The following is a 22,324-nucleotide window of genomic DNA, read 5'->3' as shown; positions in this document are numbered from 1 at the left end:
AATATCGCCAAAGGAAATTTAAACAGAGCTTTTTAAAAAGGGAGAGAAATATGCATTTTTCTTGAGTCAGAAAACTCAATATTGCTAAGACATTAGTTTTTCCCAAATTGTTCTACAGATTCAATGTAATCCCAGTGGAGATTCCTGTGGGATTTTCTGCATAAACTGGCAGGCTGATTTTTAAATTTGTATGAAAATATAAAGAGCTTAGAATAGCCAGAACAGCTATTTTAAAAAAATAACAAAGTTGGAGGACTCACACTACCTGACTTAAAGATTTATTTAAAGGCTATAGGAATCAAAAGTTTGATTTGTTGTAAATAAGCAAATAGATGAATGAGACAGAAGAGCAACACAGAAATATATCTAAACATACACGGACAACCAGTTTTTGACAAAGGTATGAAGGCAGTCAGTGAAGCAAGGATGGTGCTGAATTGACTTGACACCCATATACAAAAACAATGAACTCCAGTTCATACCTGGCACCATACACAACATGGAGTGACAGACCTAAATGTATAGCCTAAAACTATACAACTTCTAGAAGAAAATATTGGAGAAAAATTTTCTGATGTTGGGGCCAGCAAAGATCACTTAGATATGACACCAAAACTTGATCCCTAAAAAGAAAATTTGATAAGGTGAACTTAATCAAATTTTAAAACTTAGCTCCTAAGAGAATGAAGACAACCTGTAAGCTGAGAGAAACCCATTGCGAAGCATGTATCTGATAAAGGATGTGTATTCACACTACAAGAACTGTGAAAAATTAGTAACAAGAAAACAACACAATTTTTTAAATGGGTAAAAGATTTGAACAGAGAGTACACCAAGGAAGGTACATAGAGGGCAAATGAGCAAACAAAAAGATGTATCCAGGGAAATGCAAACCAAAGCCACAGTGAGATCCCACAATACACCTATTGAAACGGCTAAAATTGAAAAGACTGACCATCCCAAGTGTTGAGAAGGATTTGGAGGAACTGGAACCCCCACACTATCATCAGAAATGTAAAATGGTACAACCACTCTGTAAAACAGTTGGGCAGCTTTTCACAAAGCTAAGCAGAGCAAAGGGGATTTTTAGGGCCATGAAACTATTTTGAACGATACTATAACGGTGGACATGTGTCATATACACTTGTCAAAACCACAGAATGAACACTATATGTCAACTAAACTCAAGTAAAATAAAAACTAAGGGGAGAAAAACATAGACTGTACGACACCAGGAGTGAATCCTAACATACACTATGGTTGGGTGAGCATGTGATTCCATGTCCATGAAATGTCCAGAAATGGCAATACAGAGAAACAGGAAGTACATCATTAGTGGTGAAGCACAACCCGGAGAGACTGGGGAGCCTGGGGGGATGAAAAAGTTTCTTTTCAGACACACAGTTTCTTTCAGGTTGAGTGTTCTAAACTCAAGAGAGTGGTGGCAGCTGCGTGACTCTCTAAACATACTAAAAAAAAAACACCATGGAATTGTACACTTTCAGTGGGTGAATTTTGTGGCATGTTTATTAAAATCTTGATAAATGTCTTAAAATTTAAAACTTGATAAGTGTTTTAAAAATTAAATGTTTTAAAAATTAAAGATTGAGTTGGACTCCAGTCCAACTGAGAGAATAAATTATTTATGTGATCATTTGGAAGACACATACATGTGAGGAAAACGTATATATTCAAAAACAAACATGTACCTATACATTTTTTTAAGATTTTATTTATTTATTCATGAGAGACACAGAGAGAGAGAGGCAGAGACACAGGCAGAGGGAGAAGCAGGCTCCATGGAGGGACCCCGATGCGGGACTTGATCCTGGGACTCCAGGATCACACCCTGGGCTGAAGGCAGGGCTAAACTGCTGAGCCACCGGGGCTGCCCTGTACATATACATTTATTAGTTTTCTTTTACTTGTGAATGCAAATTGGTGGTAACACAAGAAAAGCAGGAGTACCTTCTGTGTGGATATTGGCACGATTATCTTCCCATGGATAAAAGGGAGTAAAAGTCATACTGGCTATGAAATCATCTTCTCTTCAAAATGTCTGATGACTCAGAGATAAATCTGTACTAAACATCTTCTGTTCAAAATACACAATGAATAAGGATAAGAGTATAAGTATAATAAGAATATCTGATTAGGGGGGGAAAAGTGAAGCATATTCCTACCATATGACCCAGCCACTCTACTCCTTGATAGATCCCCAAGTAGTTCAGAGTCCTGTACACAACTGCTTTCAACAGCTCTAAGAGCCAATCCCAGAAATTATCTAAACATGCGTGAACAGCTGCATAGACATTGTGGTGCATCCACAACAATATCAATGGAATGTTATTCCACAATAAAAAGGAAAGAACTGATATATACAACAGGATAGATGAATCTTTAAAAAAAATTATGCTGAATGATACCAAACCAAAAACAAAAAACAAAAAAGAATACATGCTATGCCATTCCATTTGCAAAAAATTTTAAGAATGCAAATAATCCATAGTGACATAGTGAAATGTGGGGGGTGATGGACACATTTACTGGATTGATCCTGGTTGAGTTTCTCAGATGTAAACACATGGCAAAACATCAAATTCACTACTTTGAATGTGTGCAGTTGAGTCTATGTCAGTAAAGCTATACAGGGTTTTGGGGGGGGGGTTGTCTTTTAGTGAGAAATAAAGGGAGAGAGAGCACAGGATGGGCAGAGGGAGAGAGACTCTCCAGCAGACTCCCCACTGAGGACAGAGTGTGACACAGGGCTCAATCTCATGACCCTGAGATCACGACTTGGGCTGAAACCAGGAGTCAGATGCTCAACTAACTGAGCCCCCCAGGCACCCCATCAATAAAGCTGTTTTTAACAAAAAGTGACCCCAGGATCAAGGAAGACCTGGATCCTACAACTGGAACAAGCTCCAGCGCCCCTGTGCAGGGAACACAAGTAAGCTTTTCCAGAGCCTAGGACCAGGGCTTTCTGCAAGCTCCAAATGCAACTTTACCAAGATGATCAGAGCAGCCTGCCTCTGCCCTTTGCACCCTCACACACCTCTTCCCCACTCACCCCCCATATTTAAACAGAAGCTGAGAGATACCTTGGTGCACTTATGAAAAGTCCAGCTCTACCCCAGCCCCACAGTGAGAACATTTATATAATTCAATAGTTCTCAGAACAATAACGCACACAGATCTATTTTTCTATGTACACAGAGTCCTACCAGAGATTCGAGTGGTGTGATTCTGTTTCCTGCTTCCATGCCACAGTGGGCATCACTGAGGGTCCCTGCATCTGTTAAATGAAGTTTGGCTTCGTGTAACAGGAAACTCCATCACTGACGTATATGGCTTTACTCTTCCACTTTACTGGAGACTAGAGGTAAAGAGTGGAGAGCTGTGTGGCAGCTCTGCAAAGTCTTCAGGGTCTCAGCCTCCTGCTGTCTCCGTAGGCACATGGCCTCCATCCCTGCAGTTACATGATGTCTGCTAGGGAACTGTGATCCAGCCAGCAGGAGCGGGAAGGAGAAGAGGCAAAGGGAGGAGCTCTGATTGTCCCACAAGGCAACAGTGGTGCTGCTCAAAGGAGGAAGAGGGCAATGAGCAGCAGGTCAGGTGCCCGGCTATTTGGAGTCAAAAAGATGGTGGTCACTGAAACCAATTCTGGGATGGCACACATGCTATCTTGTACCCTCAAGGGTGTACCCTAAAAGAACCAATCCCTGGAGTTGAAACATGTCCTCTGGGTCAAAGGACCAACAATTGAGCATGTTGCTACAATTTTCTCCCCCTGAAGAATGGGTGCCAAGGAGCTCCACAGCCGTGTTCAGTCCCATCCTTCAGGGCAAGGGTGGGAAGGCGCTCCCCTCTGTGTGGATCCAGCTGAGGCTCTGGCCCTGATAATCCTGCCCATTGCTCCAGGCTACTCAGCACCTGGGGTTTGTGGGCTGCCAGTGGAGAGCTGGGTTCAGGGGCACAGTCAAGCAAGGGTGTCTGCTGTCCCAGAGCACACACGCCAACAGTGGTGGTGCTCAACCAGTCTTAAAGCGTAGGTATGTCATCACCCAGGGCCTGCTGACTGGGGAAGGACATGCTGGGATCAGACAGCAGGAGGCATCAGGAGGTGCTGGTTCTCAGCAGACTTGGCTCCCATGCCGGCCAGCCACAGGCCACAACCGCCTGGGGCCTGCTCCCTGAGCTGGAACCCACGGGGGCATCTGGGAGGCACCAGGGACCTGAGTGAGGGCGTGGCTCGTCCCCTGGAACCCCTGCACTGAGCTCACCCCTGGGGGCCAGGCACCTGCTCCAGGACCAGCTCCCACCCGGTGGGGCCACCATCATGATCAAAGTCAGAGTGGATCCGGCCACACCATGCTCACTCGAAGTGTGTGAACACAGGAGAAGGGGCAGGGGTCCCCGGGAACACCCCGCCCTCCAGGTCTCCTGCCCCAGTGGTACTTCAGTGACAAGTAATAAACTAATACATTCCTTTTCATTTAAAACAGATTTCAGAGAGAAGTGAAAGGTATGAAGAAAAAGAAGTCCCCTCTTCCCCAGACTGGAGGCGCTCCTTACACAGTTCTGGGACATCTTTGCATATATTTTCTGTCCAAATGTATTTGCCAGGGAACGTTACTTATAAATACTTCAATTAAAAACAACTAACGTCTGAACTACCTCTTGCATTGTTGACATTAAAAGTAGGGAAGGATCCAAGCCACAGGGAGCCGCTGGCCCAGGTGCAGTCTCCAGTATGGCCACCAGGTGTCAGAACCACCAACGGAATTCCCACACTTGGACTGGGAAGCTTCAGGAACAGTCAGGCTGGGAATGGCACCAAGACCCCCACCTGGCATCCTTTGGCCCTTTGACCCAATATTTCGTCTCCTACGAAGGAAGGGAGGGGGGAGTAAGTATTGCTGCAAAAGCCAATTAACTTCTCAGAGCACAGATTCCCATTTAGTTGGGTAGCCTTGGATCCTTCCAGAAGCTGCTGAAACGCTGTGGGATTCCCTTGGGAAGCATGAGGCGGGCCTCCCACAGCTGTGAGGCACTTCTAGAAGCCAGGGCCACCTCCCCACCTAGCTGGAGAGCTGAGAAGTGTGAGCTCAGAGGGGTATACACAGGGGAGGGATCGGCCACAGCCATCCTGGTCTGTACGCGGCCCTCCTCCGATTTAGCCTCAGGTCATGGCCTCTGGGTCGCTGCCAGTTGAGCCCCTCACCGTGCTGGCCTGGCCTTGTCTGGAGCCACTGACCTAGGAAACTGTCGCCCTGCTGGAGCAGACCTCAGGCATGGGGGTGGAAACACTGCTCCTCCTGTAGTATACCTGCCACCACACTCAGGGACAGTGGACTCGCTGCAAGGGGCTCCAAGCAGGGCCCCCACAAGCCTCATCCTGTAACTCCTGATCACTAGAGGGGTGTGGAAGCAGGTACAACACTAATGGGGTCAAGGGGCACAGTGACCATGGCTGCAGAGGGATAGACCCCTCCCCAAGAGGGCACCATGGCAGAGTGTCCAAGGGACGGATGGGGTCCTTGTCACATGTGCCAGCTAGCATGAGTATGGGCTGCTTCCTGGGCCACATCCCATTTCTGGCCAGGGGTCCAGGGAAGGGTTCCCACAGGGCCTAGTCCCACTGCTCAGGGATGGAGCTTTCCTACGTAGAATAGTGCCACATGTGGGAGCGGGTAGGAGGCGGGGTACAGAGAGGGAGGGGTAGGAAGGGTTCAATGCTCCCAGACGATGTTCTCGATATCCAGGTACGACCCCAGATTTGTGATTTCCATGCATTCTGACAGGCAGGTGAAGGCGACTTTTTTCTGTGATTTGAATGACCTCATCCACTAAACTGGTACATCCTACACAGGTCACAGGGAGCAACAGTAATTATTTAACTCACTGTACACCTTACATTCACATATATCACTTAAAATAATACACCTGTGCTGCCATACACATAATAAAAATGGCAATTATCATTAAAACATAGGTAGCATTTATATTCAGATATGACTGTGTATGTTGATACTCCATGTTTCAAGCACAATATACAAGCCAAATGCTTTATTTAAAAAGAAAGAAGGATAAAACAATGTCTATATTGGGACCCACATTCATTTACCATGACTGGTATAACAGCCGTTGCTTTGATGTGGCCAACACTGGTCTGGCCATTGAGGAGTTTTTCCATTACCCTATGACATATGATATAAGAGGTATGGTACTGAAAGAATCTCTATAATGCTGACCAGACCACCCCCTTGATCATGGCAAAGGGAGCAGTCTCTCTGAGCCAAGGGAAGGGGCCTTTGCACAGCCCCATAATCTGCTCTGGGTCCGTCTACCTCAAGGAAGCCAGGTTAATGAGGCCTCCCCTCCAGGCACTGTAACTCCGTAACTCCTGGATAATCCTGGTAAGTCAAAGAGCCTCCCAGGCCCCTGATAAGTCTAGCTATTAATCACTCATTCTACTTGGTCGGGCCACTCACGTGACAAGGTTACACAAGGCTCAGACAGACTCCACTGGTCAAGGTGTATCTTGAGATCCCCAAGCTTCCAGGTCTCTGGGAAAAAAGTAACCAATGGAGTCTCAGGGGTGGGAAGGGATGGGGTTCAGGCCCCCACCCGCCTCGCTGAATCAAATACCTGCTTACCACACACACCCTCCAGGTCAACCATGCTTTGGGGGTGAGTCAGGGAGGAGGTGGGCGGTTGTGTTCAGTTTTGCCAGGTGTCTGGTACCCTAATGACCATGACTCCTCCCTCTACTTAATCCTTCCTGTACAGAGTCTCCACCTCCAAGCCCTGTACTCAGCCTGGTGTCCCTGAGGCTGTTCCCCTTCCATAAAGCAGGTAAGGAAATCATCCACATGAACACACAAAAACAGATGACTTCCTGAATCACACCTGAGCTTGGGTGCAGTTTGGGTGCAGAGTAAGGCCAAGCTACAAGCTCAGAGGTCACTGACTATAATTATCCCTCCCATAAGGGCAGCCATCCTTACCTGTAGCCAAGCAGCTTCTGAGGCCATGACAAATAGCCGTGCCGGTCGAAACCCCAGAGGAAGCATTCCTCAGCATGTCTCCCGGCCCAAGCGTCAGGGACGGGCACCAGAAGAGTCAACAGACTAAACCAATAGAAACAAGAGAGAACTGGTTCTCCTGCTCTCTAGATGGCTCATGACATTTCAATTATGTGCAGCACAATATAGCTGAATTATTTTTAACCTTTATGGAGCCTCCGCTTCACAAAAGAAATATTAGTTGGTGGAGTTCAAGGACAGCTGGAGGCAGAGACCAGAAAGAAGGTCACGAGCAGGAGTGAGCCCGTCAGCGGCCCTGCGTACAGGATAGATAAAGCATGCCACCTTTTGTTCAGGGAATCATGAGTGTGGTGCCTTCTGGGTGTTGCTTATTTGCAATTTATTTCTCCAAGTAATACAGTATATGTCCTTGAGGCAACATCAGTGTCTCGTCAGCAAATGGCAGAGGAGCCCTCAGCTCTGACTCCCCCAGTAGCTCTGCTGCCAGGATGGACAGTGGAACGGATGGAGCTAATTCTGCCGAAAGTCTATGTGAAGAGTTCCCAAAGCACAGTCTTTTGAACAAGTTCACTCATGATCTAAACAAACTAATCTTCCTTTTAGTAGCTCTGCTGTGGGGTGAGGGGAGAGAAGGGTCCCATGTCCTCTTCTTGTTCCACTTTCTCCATGAAAATCTCCTTTCAAAACTTGTCTAAGATACACTGCAACCTCCCAGTGAAAAGACATACCCAAAGCTCTTCTGATTACAATGGTATCAAGAGTTGCAACTTCCAATGCCTACAGGTGCCAATAGGTCTATCCCATAAGATCATCTTGAACTGTATTCTTCTGGCCCTGAAACACTTTAATTTTGGAATACCCATTTGTCTTGAAATACAGCCCGTGTCTGACAGAAACATGGATATGAGAGAGAGTTCACTTAATTCTACTATCAGAGATATGACACCACAAGTTTGACCCTAAATGGCAGCTGGCCATGAACTTTGACATTCGGGAGGATGCAGAGAGCAGCGTACACCAAGCTGAGCTGGAACGCACATCACCTGCATAAAAGCAGAAGCCACCATTAACGCCAACCGTTAGTCTTGCAGAAGCATGGGCTCAGCACTTTGCAAAGAAACCAGAAATCCAGATCCTTGCATGTAATCTCCCAGTGTTTAAATATGGACTATTAGCTTAAAAAAAAAAAAAAAAAAAGACCAATCTCAGGTCCCCAGTTTGCTACCTCCCCTTTAATGACAAAGGCAGTCATTAAACAGACTGGGAACAGACCTGCCCTAGAAGTCAGGAACATGAGGCTATTAGACCTTGATCCAACAGCTAGGCAAGACACCTGGCCATCACAGGTTTCTGACACCTTGAGGTCCAAATTTCTTTCGATACTGAATTATGATACTGTACAGTTACAGAAGTTTTCTAGATGGTCCATTTCCACAAGAATCACCAGGAATATAATTAAATGAGAAATACCCACAAAGAGATCAGTGTACCACACAGCAGGGTCTATGGCGTCACAGGTCGAGACGTGGCCTTGGTGTGGCCAAGCCACTTGGTTCATATAAGCACAGGAATGTGAGCCTTCCTCTGGGTGTGATCTCCTGAGAGCCACCCACCTGCCAGGAACAATAAAGTGTGGCTCTCCTCTGGCATATCATGGCCGTGGTGGGGAGCACCTCTCTACCAGATAGAACTAGCATGGGTCTGGAAACTCAGGGTTTTCAGGAGACATTTTGAGTTAGAAAACAAAGCTGCCCAATGGGCTGGTCTGAGCCACGAGTCCCACTTCTTAAGTTCACACTCAGCCTTCCTGCGATGAGACTCGTAGCTGCTACAGCAAGGCCTTCTGCATCAGCGGTGTCCTCAGGGCAGCCCTGGTTACTCGACCCTCAGCCATGGCCCTGCATGGACAGGAGCAGACAGCTCGCCCCATGCTAAACCATGCAGTTTCCCACCCTGCAACTTCTCTTCAGGGGATGCAGGAAGGGAGTAAGAAAATATTAAGCTGGGACGCCTGGGTGGTTCAGCAGTTGAGCGTCTGCCTTTGACTCAGGGCCTGATTCAAGGGTCCAGGATCAAGTCCTACAACGGGCTCCTGCAAAGAGCCTGTTTCTCCCTCTACTTATGTCTCTGCCTCTCTCTCTCTCTCTCTGTCTCTCTCTCTCTCTCTCTCTCTCTCTCTCTGTCTCTCTCTCCCATGAATAAATAAAATCTTTAAAAAAAGAAAAAATACTAAGCTGGAGAATAACGACAAAGGAGTAACTAAGGGCCTTCCCATTGCAAGGTTTAAAAATAGGCATATTTCAGTCCAAAGAAGAGTAGTCACATTCTTGTGGTTATGTTACGTGTGTGCCTTGGGCAAAATGAAGGCCCTAAGAACAGAAATTACAAGTGAGCACCTCCAGCAATGCCTACATGAGCCCAACTGTGGAGAGAGCCCAGAAGTCCATCAACAGGTGAATGGATAAGTTAGACATGGTGTGTATACACAATGGAATACCACTCAGCCATCAGAAAGGATGAAATAATCAGAGAAAGGCGATTATTGGATGATCTCACTGATACGTGGAATTTAAGAAACAAAACAGGATCATAGGGGAAGAGAGGAAAAAATAAAACAAGACAAAATCAGAGAGGGAAACAAATTCTAAGAGGCTCTTAATCACAGGAAACAGACTGAGGGTCACTGAAGGGGTGAAGATAGGGGGACGGGGTCACTGGGTGATGGGCATAGAGGGCACATGATATGATGAGCACCGGGTGTTATGTAAGACTGATGAAGCACTGACCTCTACCTCTGAAACCAATAATATGTTATATGTAAATTAATTGAATTCAAATAAAATGTTTTTTTAAATTTTTATCAACAGGTAAAAAACAGAGCAGCTCCTGCACACAGGTCATGTTGACACAAAGAGCTGGGTTCCCGGTGACGCAGGGAGGGGATTCCACACCCACTTTCCTAGGTGCCTGGGTCCATTGGTTGTGAACAGGGTCTGCTATTGGTAGCTGCCAGCAAGTATCCAGTATGTCTCAAAGAATGAATTACCTTTGACTCCAAAACCAGCCATGACCTCTCTACTTTGCCATGTGCCCCATGACCGCCCTGGCTTTAGGTCACCAGTGCGTATTCTAAGTCAGCTTATTGTTACCCTGAGGCCTTTGTTATCTGCATCCTGGCCTGGAATGCTCTCTTCCCTGATCTTCAAGAGGTGGGTCTTGCGGTCTCAGAGCCTCAGGGTGCCCCTCAGAGGGGCTCTCTCTGGGATTTACCCCTTCATGCTGTGTCATATAACCCTACTTTGCTTCTCTGCTTCCCACCACCTGATTTACTTCCCATTTGTTTCTACCCTCCTCACCTGTCTTCTCTCACTAGCACCTGAGTGCCATGGAAATAAGCATTTTGTGTCTCTCCGCCGAGTATTTCCAGTAGCTAGAATGGTGCCTTGCATTGAGCAGGTGCTCAGGAAGTACTAGCTGAAGGAACAGATAGATGGCTGGCTGGAGGTAAGAAGGCCTCTGGCAGATGGCCGTGAGGTACCTGTGGCGCCCAGCGATGCAATGAGGGAAAAACTCACAGACTCGCATCTAACAGGGAAGACTGACACTCATCCAGCGTAACGCAATGAGGCTGATGGAAGTGCATTGATCTGTCTGCTCAAGATGAGTGTGAGGACAATGTCAAAGTGAAGAGCTGGCCGAAGGGCAGAGGAGAGAAGAGGGTGGGGGGAAGGCATCATGGCAAGGTGACGAGTCTGGAAGCAGAGCCTAGGTTCCAGGGGGCCCAGGAGCAGGTGTGAGGGACCCAGTGTCTGGAAAGAGAGGCAACTGCCAGTTCTCAGCTTCCTACCAGTCTCTGCATGTTGGACTTTAGTCCTTGAGCAGGGGGAGCCATCTAAGGATTTTTAAGGAGGGAAGCCACATGATGGCTTGATATTAACAAAGACAATTCTGGTAGCAGCAAAGGCAACTATGAGAAAAGTGCAAAACATGCAGGAGGTTATCGTCCATCCAGGTCCAAATACATCCAGGATCGCAACTCCCAGCAGAAACAGAGAAGGAAAAGAGGAGACAGATGGAAAGCTGTTAAAAGGTAGGATCCGTGGAACTTTGTGATACGCCAGACATGGGAAAGTGAGAGAAAGGATGGAGTTCAAGGCAATCCCATCAGAATTACTGGTCTTGTCATGGGGCGTGTGAAGTCCTAAGCTCCCCTGCCCACATGTGGCTGGGTGTGAGTGTGTCTGCTGACATGAGCTCGGGGACACTGGCCCCACTGGGAACCTTCCACCCTGGCACCACTGCCCACACACCTGCTTCATCAGTAGGTTTGTAGAGAAGTCCCTGTGATGTGTGTGCCTGAAACCTACAATGGTGATGATCTCTCCCTTCAGAAAGATACGCATGTTATTACTTCCATGCACAGCCGTGTTTGGAGGCACATGATCCATCACCACAGAAGCATGACTATTGATCTAAATATAGATGTGCCTGTCACCTCAGAGAAAAAACAGACCAGAAGCCATGGTTCCACTTACTCCAAGGAAATTTAAGGTGATAAAATTAAAAAAACAAATCAATATAAGGTTTCTTAAGTCTGTAAAGGATCGAATGATCAAATTATGATGATTTCACCTGCTTCATGTCTCTTGACCTTAAACTGCTACTTTAGCCCCCTCTAAAGCAGCCCCCACCCGACCCCAAGTTATTTCCCACAGTCTTCAAGGAAAACCTCACAGTGGCCATGTGCCAGGCACGCAACAGGGTCCTCACTTCATGTCTGCTCTCCCGCCCTCACCCTATATGTTCTGACCACCACTGCTCCCACTGGCCCACTGACCCTGGGGAAGCCAGTGCTCACTCCCACCACAACGTGCCAAAGCTACAGGACCTCTGCTATAAGGCAAGGAACAATGCTCTCCTTTCGTGATATGCCACCAAAGGGGCCGCAAAGCAGCAGAGATTATGCCCAGTGTTTTCTGAAATTGTCATTAAAAGGGTTACTTACAAACAAAACAGATGAACATACAGGAGCGGGGAAAGAGAGAGAGAGGGAAACAAACCATAAGAGAAAGACAATAAACTGAGGGCCGGTGAGGGGAGGAATGGGGGAGGTGCATGAAGGAGGGCACCTGTCACCATGAGCACCCAGTGTTATAAGTAATCGATGAATCACTCAATTCTACTCCTGAAACCAGTATTAAACTATATGTTAACTAGAATTGAAATAAAAATTTGAAAAAGAAATAATAAAAATGAAAGGGTTCTTGACATTTTTGTACCTGTGGCCTTCCCTCCTGCACACTGTCCTCCCAGGACTAAGCCAGGAGCTGTGGGCACCCAGGCTAGAAGACAAATGAGTGACAGCCACCACACGGCCTTCCTCCCTTGGGGAAGGGCTTTGTTACAGGGTCAAGTGGGTCCAGCCTGGCTCCAGCTCCCTTAAGATGGATTCTTCCCAGGAGAATCCTTCATTCCTCACCTAAATAGATTTTTGGAGCCACCCTCTTCCCAATTCCTCCAAAGGGAGAGTTTGAGTCCAATCCTTTAAAAGAATGAAAGACCAGTTGTATTGTTAAATTATTTATAAGTGGAAAGCAAGTAGAAGCTGTAAAAACATGCTAAGTTCAAGACTAAAAAATAGCTCTGATATCGGACTTTTCATTTACCTCTGATGATGAACCACCTGTCAATAATCTGAACATGAGGACAGGGAGAGGAAAATGAAATTTTAAACATGATACCACTTACATTGGCATAAAAAAATCCAACACATAGGAATAAATCTGATAAAATACGTGCAGGGACTATCCAGAGAATCCAGAAACATTGCTAGGAAAAATTAAAGACTTATGTAAATGGGAAAGCATCCCATGTTCCTAAGCACAAAAGCTCAGTATTATAAAATGTATTTGTTTTCTCCAAGTTGATCTATGGATTTTATTCAGTTCTAGTCAAAATCTCAGCAATTTTTTGTGGCAATTGACAAGATGACTCCATTTTTTCCTATGAAATGCAAAGGGCCAGCCAAGGCGATCTTGAAGAAGAAAACCACAGTTGAAAGATTTCCACTACCAGATGGCAAAACTTATAAAATTACAGCAATTAAGTCAGTATGGTATTAGCAGAAACTTTTGTCAGCAAAGCATAAAGATACACAAATGGACCAATAGAACACAGAAGGTTTAGAAACAGATCCACATGTGCACAGTACTCTAATTTTTTTGATAATGACGCCACACTGCAAGGCAGAGAGGAAGGAATGGTCTTTTCAAAATGGTGCTGGATCATCTGGACATAAACATGGAAAAACAAAGGAGCCTTGACCCTTACCTCACACCAGTCATGAAACTAAAGTTTAGGGGCACCTGGCTGGCTCAGTCAGAATAGCATACAATTCTTGGTCTTGGGGTCATGAGTTTGAGCCTCACATTAGGTATAGAGGTGACTTAAACTAAAAAAAAAACAAACAAACAACAACAAAAAGTAACACTAAATTTTAGAACTGTAGACATGCCCTGGAAAGGCAAGACATTGAAACTTCCAGAGGATCTCTTAGAAGAGTATCTTCATGCCCTTGAGGACAGAGAATGGCTTCTAAAGTAGAACACGGAAAGCACAAACCATAAAGGGAACAATTGATGAACTGGATTTCATTAAGAACTTCTACTCATCAAGACACCATTAAAAAAGCAAAAGCAAACCACACAGTGGGAGAAGAAACTTGCAGTACATGTATTCAACAAAGCACTCATATTCAGAATACATAAAGAATTCCACAAATCAATAAGAAAAAGGAAACACAATTTTAAAAGGAAGGAGAAGCAAAAGACTTGAAAAGGTACTTCATAGAAGAGACTGTCCCAGTGCCTCTCCCCTAAAAAATATTTTAAAAGGGCTCAACATGATTAGTCACCAGAAAAATGCAAATTAAAACTACAGTAAGATGCTGTTGAGGTCCGGGCAATGTTCTGTTTCATGACATGGGTGGTGGTCTCACAGGAAAAAAAATTCACTAAGTTATACGCTTAAGGATTTGTACACTCTTCTCCATTTGTTATAGTTGCCTAAAAATGTTTCCTTAAAAAAAGACTTGAGAAATATATCAGCCAAAGTTAATGTGTAGACTTTATTGGATTTTGCTTCACACAAGCCAACTGTTAAAAAAGAATTTGTGAGAATTTGGTCATTAGCTGCATATTTGGTGATACTTAATAATTGTTTAGGTGAGATGATTGATGGCTTTATATCAATGTTTTCAACAACACTTCTTACCACTTAGAACTATATACTAAAGTATACATATATCAATAAAATAATATCTTGGATTTGCTTCAAAATAATCAGAAGAGGGAGAACAGTAAAATAAGAATAGATGAATTGATAGCTAATATAGCTGGACAGGTGACCCTCGAATAACATGGGGGTTAGGGACACTGACCCCCCACAGTCAAGAATCCATGTATAACCTTCGACTCCCCAAAAACTTAACTGCTAATAGCCTACCACTGACCAGAAGCCTCACCGATAACATAGTCGATGAACACGTATTGTGGATGTTACATGTATTATGCATTGTATTCTTAACAATAAAGCAAACTAGAGAGAAGAAAATGCTATTAAAAAATGTATAAGAAAAAAAAAGAAATGTATAAGGAAGAGAAAATACATTCACAGGTCAGTACTCAACTCATCGAAAAAAATCCACTTCTTGTGGACTTGAACAGTTCAAGAGTCAAGTGTAGTGTTCTACTTTTATGTATAGATCTTGTATAATAAAACCTTTTTACTTTTATTATTATTATTATTTTTTAATAAAACCTTTTTAAAGCCATAGCTTAGCCAGGGTGCCATGCTGTGGGGCCACCTATGATTCCTCTCTTCCATCCCTCCCTAACGGAACCAAGTATTTCCGTAGTGATGATGGAAACCGTAAACATTGAACCCTCAGGCTCCTGGGACCTCAAGAAGTTGTCTTGGCCATTCTCTCCTTATCAAGCAGAGTCTCTGAAACAGGGGGACCCCACCACAATGTATACTGCGCAGCACAGGAAACACAGCATCCATTTCAACACACTGCATTTCAATAAGGATTTCTCAGAGAAATGAACCAGAAAGAATGGACAACCTTCTACCACCCTTCCTCCAAGGTTCACTTATCCACTAACCAGGCCAATGAAACAGTAAAGAGTTCCTAGTGGGGAACAAGGATTCATACACACTAAAAGGGCAAGATTAGGGATGCCTGGGTGGCTCATCAGTTCAGTGCCTGTCTTCAGCCCAGGGCGCGATCCTGGAGTCCTGGGATCGAGTCCCACATTGGGCTTCCTGCATAGAACCTGCTTCTCCCTCTGCCTATGTCTCAGCCTCTCTCACTCTCTCTCTGTCTCTCTGAATAAGATTTTTTTTTTTAAAAAGGGGGGGGGAAGGTTAAAAAATTAATTTATAGGACTTGCTCCTGTTTCTTCTTTTGACCTCTAGGAACTGCAACAGTGGATACTTTTCAGATTCATACCAGGCATCTCTGATAGCGTAGGGGTTGAGCGTACAGCTCAGAACCCTGCATACCCAGCTTACCCACCCACCAGCCACATGACCTCAAATTTCCTGTGCTTCGGTCTACCACCTGTGAAACGCAGGTAATAGTACATACCTCACAAGGTTGCTGAGATTAAAATAGCACAATATGCGTAGAGTGCTTAAAATGATGCCAGGTGTTGCCTTTAGCGTTTCTCCAGTGCCACAGAAGCCTGCCATGGACCCACGCCACTGCCAGAAAGAACGAATGGGAAGGTGGGCTCTCAGAAACCAGAGAATGGTGTTGTTGAAACTCTGTGGTTAAACCTTCCAAACACATCTATTTCTAGCTATTTCCATATTTGTTGGAGAACAGTATTTGCCAATAATTTGGGGGTAAAGAAAAAGATCCTCTGAGATAAGAGGTCAGAGGTGTAGCAAGAAACGCAGAAAGGCTCCTTCTCTGTAGAGGATATAAACCCTATTCACATTCAAGGGACCAGCAAGTCCCTCAACTGCCAGTCTTGTTTTTGAGATTTATTTCAGAGACAGTGAGCACAAGTGGGGGGAGGGTCAGAGGGAGAGGGACAAGCAGACTCCCCGCTGAGTGCAGAGCCTACCGTGGGGCTCAATCCACGACCCTGAGATCATGACCTGAGCCGAAATCGAGAGTCAGACACCTACAAGACTGAACCACCCAGGTACCCCTCAACCACTGGTGTTCATTTAGCCTGGCACCACTCCACACACCACAAAAAGAGGCTAAGAGCTATTATTTTGTTCTTTTGTTGTTCATGATTGGTATCCATGAGCTCATTCAAGCAAGTTTTTTGAAAAATTGAGGCCATCATGTTTCACATTTGCCTATATGTTTAGTATTATTTAATAAAGACCATGATTTCCAAATAAAAATAATTCACCAAAGAGGTCCAGAGAATCAAAATATTAAAATTTCTAAGTTTTAAAATTCTAGCCATTAGACCATTACTTCTATATGGCCTGTGTATACATTCTGAAAACTATTTTTTCAGAACTAGAATTTCTTGTTAACCATCATAATTGTGTTTTATCGTTGACTATTCTTTATGATTAACATAATGCCAGAGGAATGAACAGCATATATGAAACGGAGAATGAGGTAAGGCTGCCCAAAGGGCCTGTTGTCTACCATGCAGACTCCAGGGGCTATTAATTATTTAGATACTTTTCAAAGTTAATAAATAGGAATGTCTTTTTGCCCTTTATTCCCCAGATGAACGTAACCAAATGAGAGGGATGTGTATGTGCAGAGAGAGCTGTCTGAGAACAAGGGAGTACAGGTAATGAAAGGGCCATTTAAAATATATATATTTAATGTCAAATATGCACAACACTGCTTTATGTGGCATGTTTTTATTATGACATTCTTATGAGTATTTTGATGGTTTTTGAGTGTACTTTGAAAAACACAAGTAGTTTAAAAACATTAATACAAAAAAAAGAGAGCAAAATTAAAATGACACGTTAAAAAAATACTGATTGTTAGAAAATGCAAACACTAAAGTATCAAAGGGAAAAAATAGCCCCCTTCTCACCATCGGAGTCCTACCCCTCCTCCCCCCAGAGCTTTAGGCTTTTCTACCCCACCAGAAAAATAACGTACACGTGCAATTTACTGAAAGGAATCCTACCATGCAGTTTTTTTACTTAATAACATATCTTGATGCCATTTCCAGATCAGCACAGGCCATTCCTTTTGCTCGTCCACAGGGCTCCAGGGAAGATCTCTGCATATGAAGCTCGGGGTCATATGTGGTGTTTCAGTGTGACCTGCCACCACAGAGTGCAGCAGCAGCTACAAGCTGGTCCAAGCGGTCTATCACTGTTGCGTGATTGGAAAAGAACAATCAAGTTCCTTGGTTTACTTCAGTTCCTTCAGGAAATTTCCTGAGCCATTGATTTACAGCCAGTGGGCCTAAGACAGCTCAAGAAAGGGCTGCTGGCAGTTGAGGAAGGCAAACACTTCTATCTGTGCACTTTTGAGAGTCCTGTCCTTGCGCTAAGATCCACCTGCTGGGCCACCCCCTCCCACTCCCAGGCGTGGACTGAATGCTGATGGCACCAACGAAATGCTTGTAGATGGGGGATCAGGAGCAAGTGCTGGAGAGACACGCGTGCAGCAGTAGGTACAACTGCTAGGTGACTGTGCCTTTCACTATGACGCAGGCATGAGAAACTCCCCAGTCACCAAGACCGACGCGCAGCACAGTATTCAGAGCTGCCTGCCTAGAGTGCACACGAACACAGTCACATGGCAGAGTACAGGCTCAGAAATACTAGTAACAATAAGGCCGTATTACATCTCTGCACTTAGTTGCCTCAAATCCTTTTTGAAATGATGGAGGGGTTTTTAAAAATATTTTATTTATTTATTCATGAGGGATACAGAGAGAGAGGCAGACACAGGCAGAAGGAGAAGCAGGCTCCATGCGGGGAGCCCAATGTAGGACTAGATCCCGGGCCTCCAGGATCACACCCTGGGCTGAAGATAGGCACTAAACCACTTAGCCACTCAGGCCTCCCAAATGATGGAGGGTTTAACATGTATTTTGAAATATTTCTGACAGGGCATTTTTCCAAATATTTATTTGTTCTTCCATTTGAGTCACACACCAACTCAGCAAGTAGGCCAGAGGGACTTTCTACACTTATAAGATGGGATGAATGTAGGGCAGCAGTGTTACACGACTCACCCAAGATCAGTGGGGACCACGCGCCCTAACCCCAGGCACTGTGCTCTGTTCTGGATGGTCCCTGGCCCCCCTAAGTCCAGGGCCAGCTCACCAATTTTAGGACCCTCAACAAAGAACTAGGAAAGAAGCCAGAGATAGAAATACACCCTCCCCAGGAATTCCTGAGATAATGAAAACTACCTTTCCCTAACAAAAATTTAATGAATTGAAGAATATTGATGTTGCTAAGTAACCAGATTGATACACCAAATTAACACCAAAACAGAACAGTTTTTACCAGTTTTACAAAGACTTTTGTGAAAGGGGTGCCTGGCTGGCTCAGTCAGTGGAGCGTGCAACACTTGATTTCAGAGTTGAGTTCAAGCCCCACACTGGGTGTACAGATCACTTAAAAATAATTTTAAAATCTTAAAAAAAAAAAAAAAAAGACTTTTCTGGGGGTGCCTGGGTGGCTCAGTCAGTGAGCATCTGCCTTTGGCCCAGGTCATGATCCTGGGGTCCTGGGATGGAGCCCCAAGTCCAGCTTTCTGCTCAGTGGGGAGTCTGCTTCTCCCTCTCCCTCTGTTCTTCCCCCAGCTTGTGCTCTCTCTCGCTCTCTCTCAAATAAATAAATCTCTTTTTTAAAAAAAAAGGCTTTTGTGAAAATGTGGTTTCATATTTTATTATAAACATACATACTACCTCAGCTTTTTTTAAAATCAGGTAGTTCCTTAATTTTGACAGACACTACCTTGGACAGTACAAGTAACTTACATTTTGATATCTAACATCTATGTCCTGTCTCTCTGTCAGGGCTGTCCTAGAGAATTACTGTTTAAACTTTTTTGAGGATGTCCTACAGAAGAAATATTTTTCAGTTTGTCAAGCACAGATATGTCATTGAAACAAAATTTTCACAGAATCATCATTACCCTTCCTATGGGTGTTTTCCTTGGATATTTTCTATGCTTTTATATCTTTGGGGGTAGAGGTCTAGAAAGGCTCCTCTCTTCTGACCTGAAGAAGGGGTCTTAGTACATTAGCAAAGATTACAAACAGCCTTCAGAATTGAAGGCCCCAGTAAGTGATACTCACACGGAGGGCCAGGAGGCTGGAAGTCAGGAAAGGCTCCCTTGATGAGGCCCCCGAACGAGGCAAATCTTGAAAAATGAACTGGAATCAGAAGGGTAGAGACTCAAAAGATGAAGTAAGCCCAGCACGTCTGGGGGGAAGTCACTAAGCATTCGTCAAGGGAGTGGTAAGGGATAAAATCAAAAGAAAGCCTGAGGTCAGTATGTAGAGAGCAAGGCAGACTCTGGATTTTGTTGTGGAGGGAGTAATGGTGTCACTGATGGTCTATGAGTGTGCAGTGTTGTTCCAGAATTGTTCATCTGCACACAGACTGGAAACAAGCTCTAAAAACACCTAGAGCTCAGACACCAGGTTCTCCAGCAATATTTTAGCAGAGAAAAATGTGTGTACACATGGACCTCATAAATTCAGAATCCTAACAAGAGCAGAATAAAAAAAAAATAGAAAAGCTGGGATATACGTAGTCAGTTTAGACAGCAACTAAGTCGCTTCTGTTTTCATTCGTTTAGTTTTGTTAATGAAGTGTGGGCCTTACCTGCAGCGACCACAAGTAATTATTTCCTTTACAAAAGCTATACACTTTACTAAGAAGCTTGTCCTTCATACTATTACAAGCCTAACCAATTATTGTAAATAACTGCAAAAGTTAAATTTTGTATCCACAGTAACACTTTTAATAATAAGGCTGTAGAGGGAACACACAAACAGGGACCTGTCAGGGTGTCCAGCATCCCGTAATTCAGGCTCTGCTGGTACAATGACAGTGCCCTCTGATCCTCAGCTCACACCGAGGTCTGTCTCAGAATAAAAACATCCACCCAGAGTCACCTGGCAATTATACCACCACCTGGAAGCATATTTAAGAGATGAGAACTACAAAGCTGTGCACTTCCTCTCCCTTCCTCCAGGCAGCAGAACAACAGAGCTCAGGACTCTTTGACTAATTTCTCATAAGCATCACTTTTTAATCATTTTTCTGAATTTAAAAGGGCCGGTCTCCCAAGGCCTCTCTAAAGTTATCTCGAGTTATTAATATTGCAAATTTCAGTGCTAGAAGGTGCATCAGTTGAAGTTTTGTGTTTTCCACAGGGAACGGGCTTTAGAGGAAGATTTCTCTAATTTCTGAGAAAATGTCTATTACAAAGACGTGTAACCACAGCCGCAGGCACACACACAACCGTCTGGGCTGAAGGTCATTTCTGCAGGCACACAGGCTGGGACGTCACAGTGACATGGAAGCCCCACGTTTCACCTAAAAACCTCAAGCCTGGATCTCAAGCAGAGTCCAAACCCTGCTCGGGATGCAGGGTTCAGCAGAGGCAGCTGGGAGGGACAGAGGCCGCCCCAGGCAGGTGCCCACAGGCTCTATCTCCTGGGGCCTCAGTGTCCAAGCACATCCTGCTCTCCGCTGGGAGCGCTGCTCCGAAGCTCGGGTTCCTCCACACTAAGACCAGGAGCCTGTTCTCCCCAGTTTCAGTCCACGTGACCTCTGGGTGAGCTGCCGGGGCTGCCAGCCCTATGCCTCAACACTGCCACTGACCCCGATATCCCCAAACCCCCTGAACTCTGGTCCTGCCGGTGCCGACCCCGACCCCCTCGACCTCTGCCTCTATGACCTTTGCCTCTATGGCCCCAACCCCAACCCTCTACTCCCTGGCCTGATGCCCTGGATGCCAACCCCCTACTCCTCAGCCCTGACAGCCCTCACCCCAGCTCCCCCTTGACCCCCCATTCCCAGCCCCGAGGGCCTTGGCCCCAGCTCCCCCTTGAAAGCCCATTCCCGGCCCGAGGCCCTGGCCCCCAAGCCCTGGATGCCGACCCCCCACTCCCAGACCGAGGCCCTGGCCCCTGAGCCCTTGATGCCGACCCAATTCCAGACCGAGGCCCTGGCCCCCAAGCCCTTGATGCCGACCCCCCACTCCCAGACCGAGGCCCTGGCCCCCAAGCCCTTGATGCCGACCCCCCACTCCCAGACCGAGGCCCTGGCCCCCAAGCCCTGGATGCTGACCCCTCCACTACCCTGCCTGAGGCCCTGGCCCCCAAGCCCTTGATGCCGACCCCCCACTCCCAGACCGAGGCCCTGGCCCCCAAGCCCTGGATGCTGACCCCTCCACTACCCTGCCTGAGGCCCTGGCCCCCAAGCCCTTGATGCCGACCCCCCACTCCCAGACCGAGGCCCTGGCCCCCAAGCCCTGGATGCTGACCCCTCCACTACCCTGCCTGAGGCCCTGCCCCCAAGCCCTGGATGCCGACCCCTCACTCCCAGACCGAGGCCCTGGCCCCTGAGCCCTTGATGCCGCCCCGATTCCAGACCGAGGCCCTGGCCCCCAGGCCCTTGATGCTGACCCCTCCACTACCCTGCCTGAGGCCCTGGCCCCCAAGCCCTGGATGCCGACCCCCCACTCCCAGACCGAGGCCCTGGCACCCGAGCCCTTGATGCCGACCCCCCCCACTCCCTGGCCCGAGGCCCTGGATGCTGACCCCAGCCCTCCACCCCCCGCCCCCCACGGCCCGGCCCTGACCCCCGGCCCCCTGACCCCAACGCCCTGGACCCCGGCCCCGCCCCCCGCCGCGGCCGCGGCCGCGACCCCGACCCCGACCCCGACCCGACCCCGACCCGGCCTGCGCCAGCCGTCGCCGGGCCTGGGGCGGCCGCACTTACTCCGCCGGGGAGCCGGGGCCGGGGGCCGGGGGTCGCGGGGCCGGGGTCCCCGCCGCCGCAGGCCGCCCTCCGCCCGCCGCCCGCCCCGGCACGTGCCGGCTGACAGGCCCCCCATAGGTCCCGTACCTGCCACCGGAAGTGAGTGAGGAGGGCAGTATAGGCATTTCCTGTGACGCGAGCGCCTGGACTCCATTAGGCAGCAGCTGGGGGAAGAATCAACACACCAGGGAGCGGAGCGCAGCCACCGAGCGCCCAGGCGGCCGAGGCGGCCGCTGCCTCCGCCGCCGCCCGCCGCC

At 46.6% G+C, this 22,324-nt stretch overlaps 1 long non-coding RNA gene across 1 annotated transcript; it reads right to left on the bottom strand.

Moving 5' to 3' along the window:
- Positions 1 to 1,730: 1,730 nt before the first annotated feature.
- On the bottom strand, positions 1,731 to 22,142 carry LOC144315932 (uncharacterized). The gene is made up of 8 exons (XR_013381663.1): positions 22,029 to 22,142; positions 19,370 to 19,447; positions 15,700 to 15,815; positions 7,011 to 7,133; positions 6,495 to 6,569; positions 4,678 to 4,887; positions 3,225 to 3,376; positions 1,731 to 2,095 (listed from the first exon to the last, which is right to left on the bottom strand). It is a non-coding gene; the product is annotated as an uncharacterized LOC144315932 (long non-coding RNA).
- Positions 22,143 to 22,324: the final 182 nt, after the last annotated feature.

The sequence above is a fragment of the Canis aureus genome, chromosome 6 (assembly GCF_053574225.1).
Source record: "Canis aureus isolate CA01 chromosome 6, VMU_Caureus_v.1.0, whole genome shotgun sequence".
NCBI lineage: Eukaryota > Metazoa > Chordata > Mammalia > Carnivora > Canidae > Canis > Canis aureus.
This window is presented reverse-complemented; position numbering and strand designations above follow the sequence as displayed.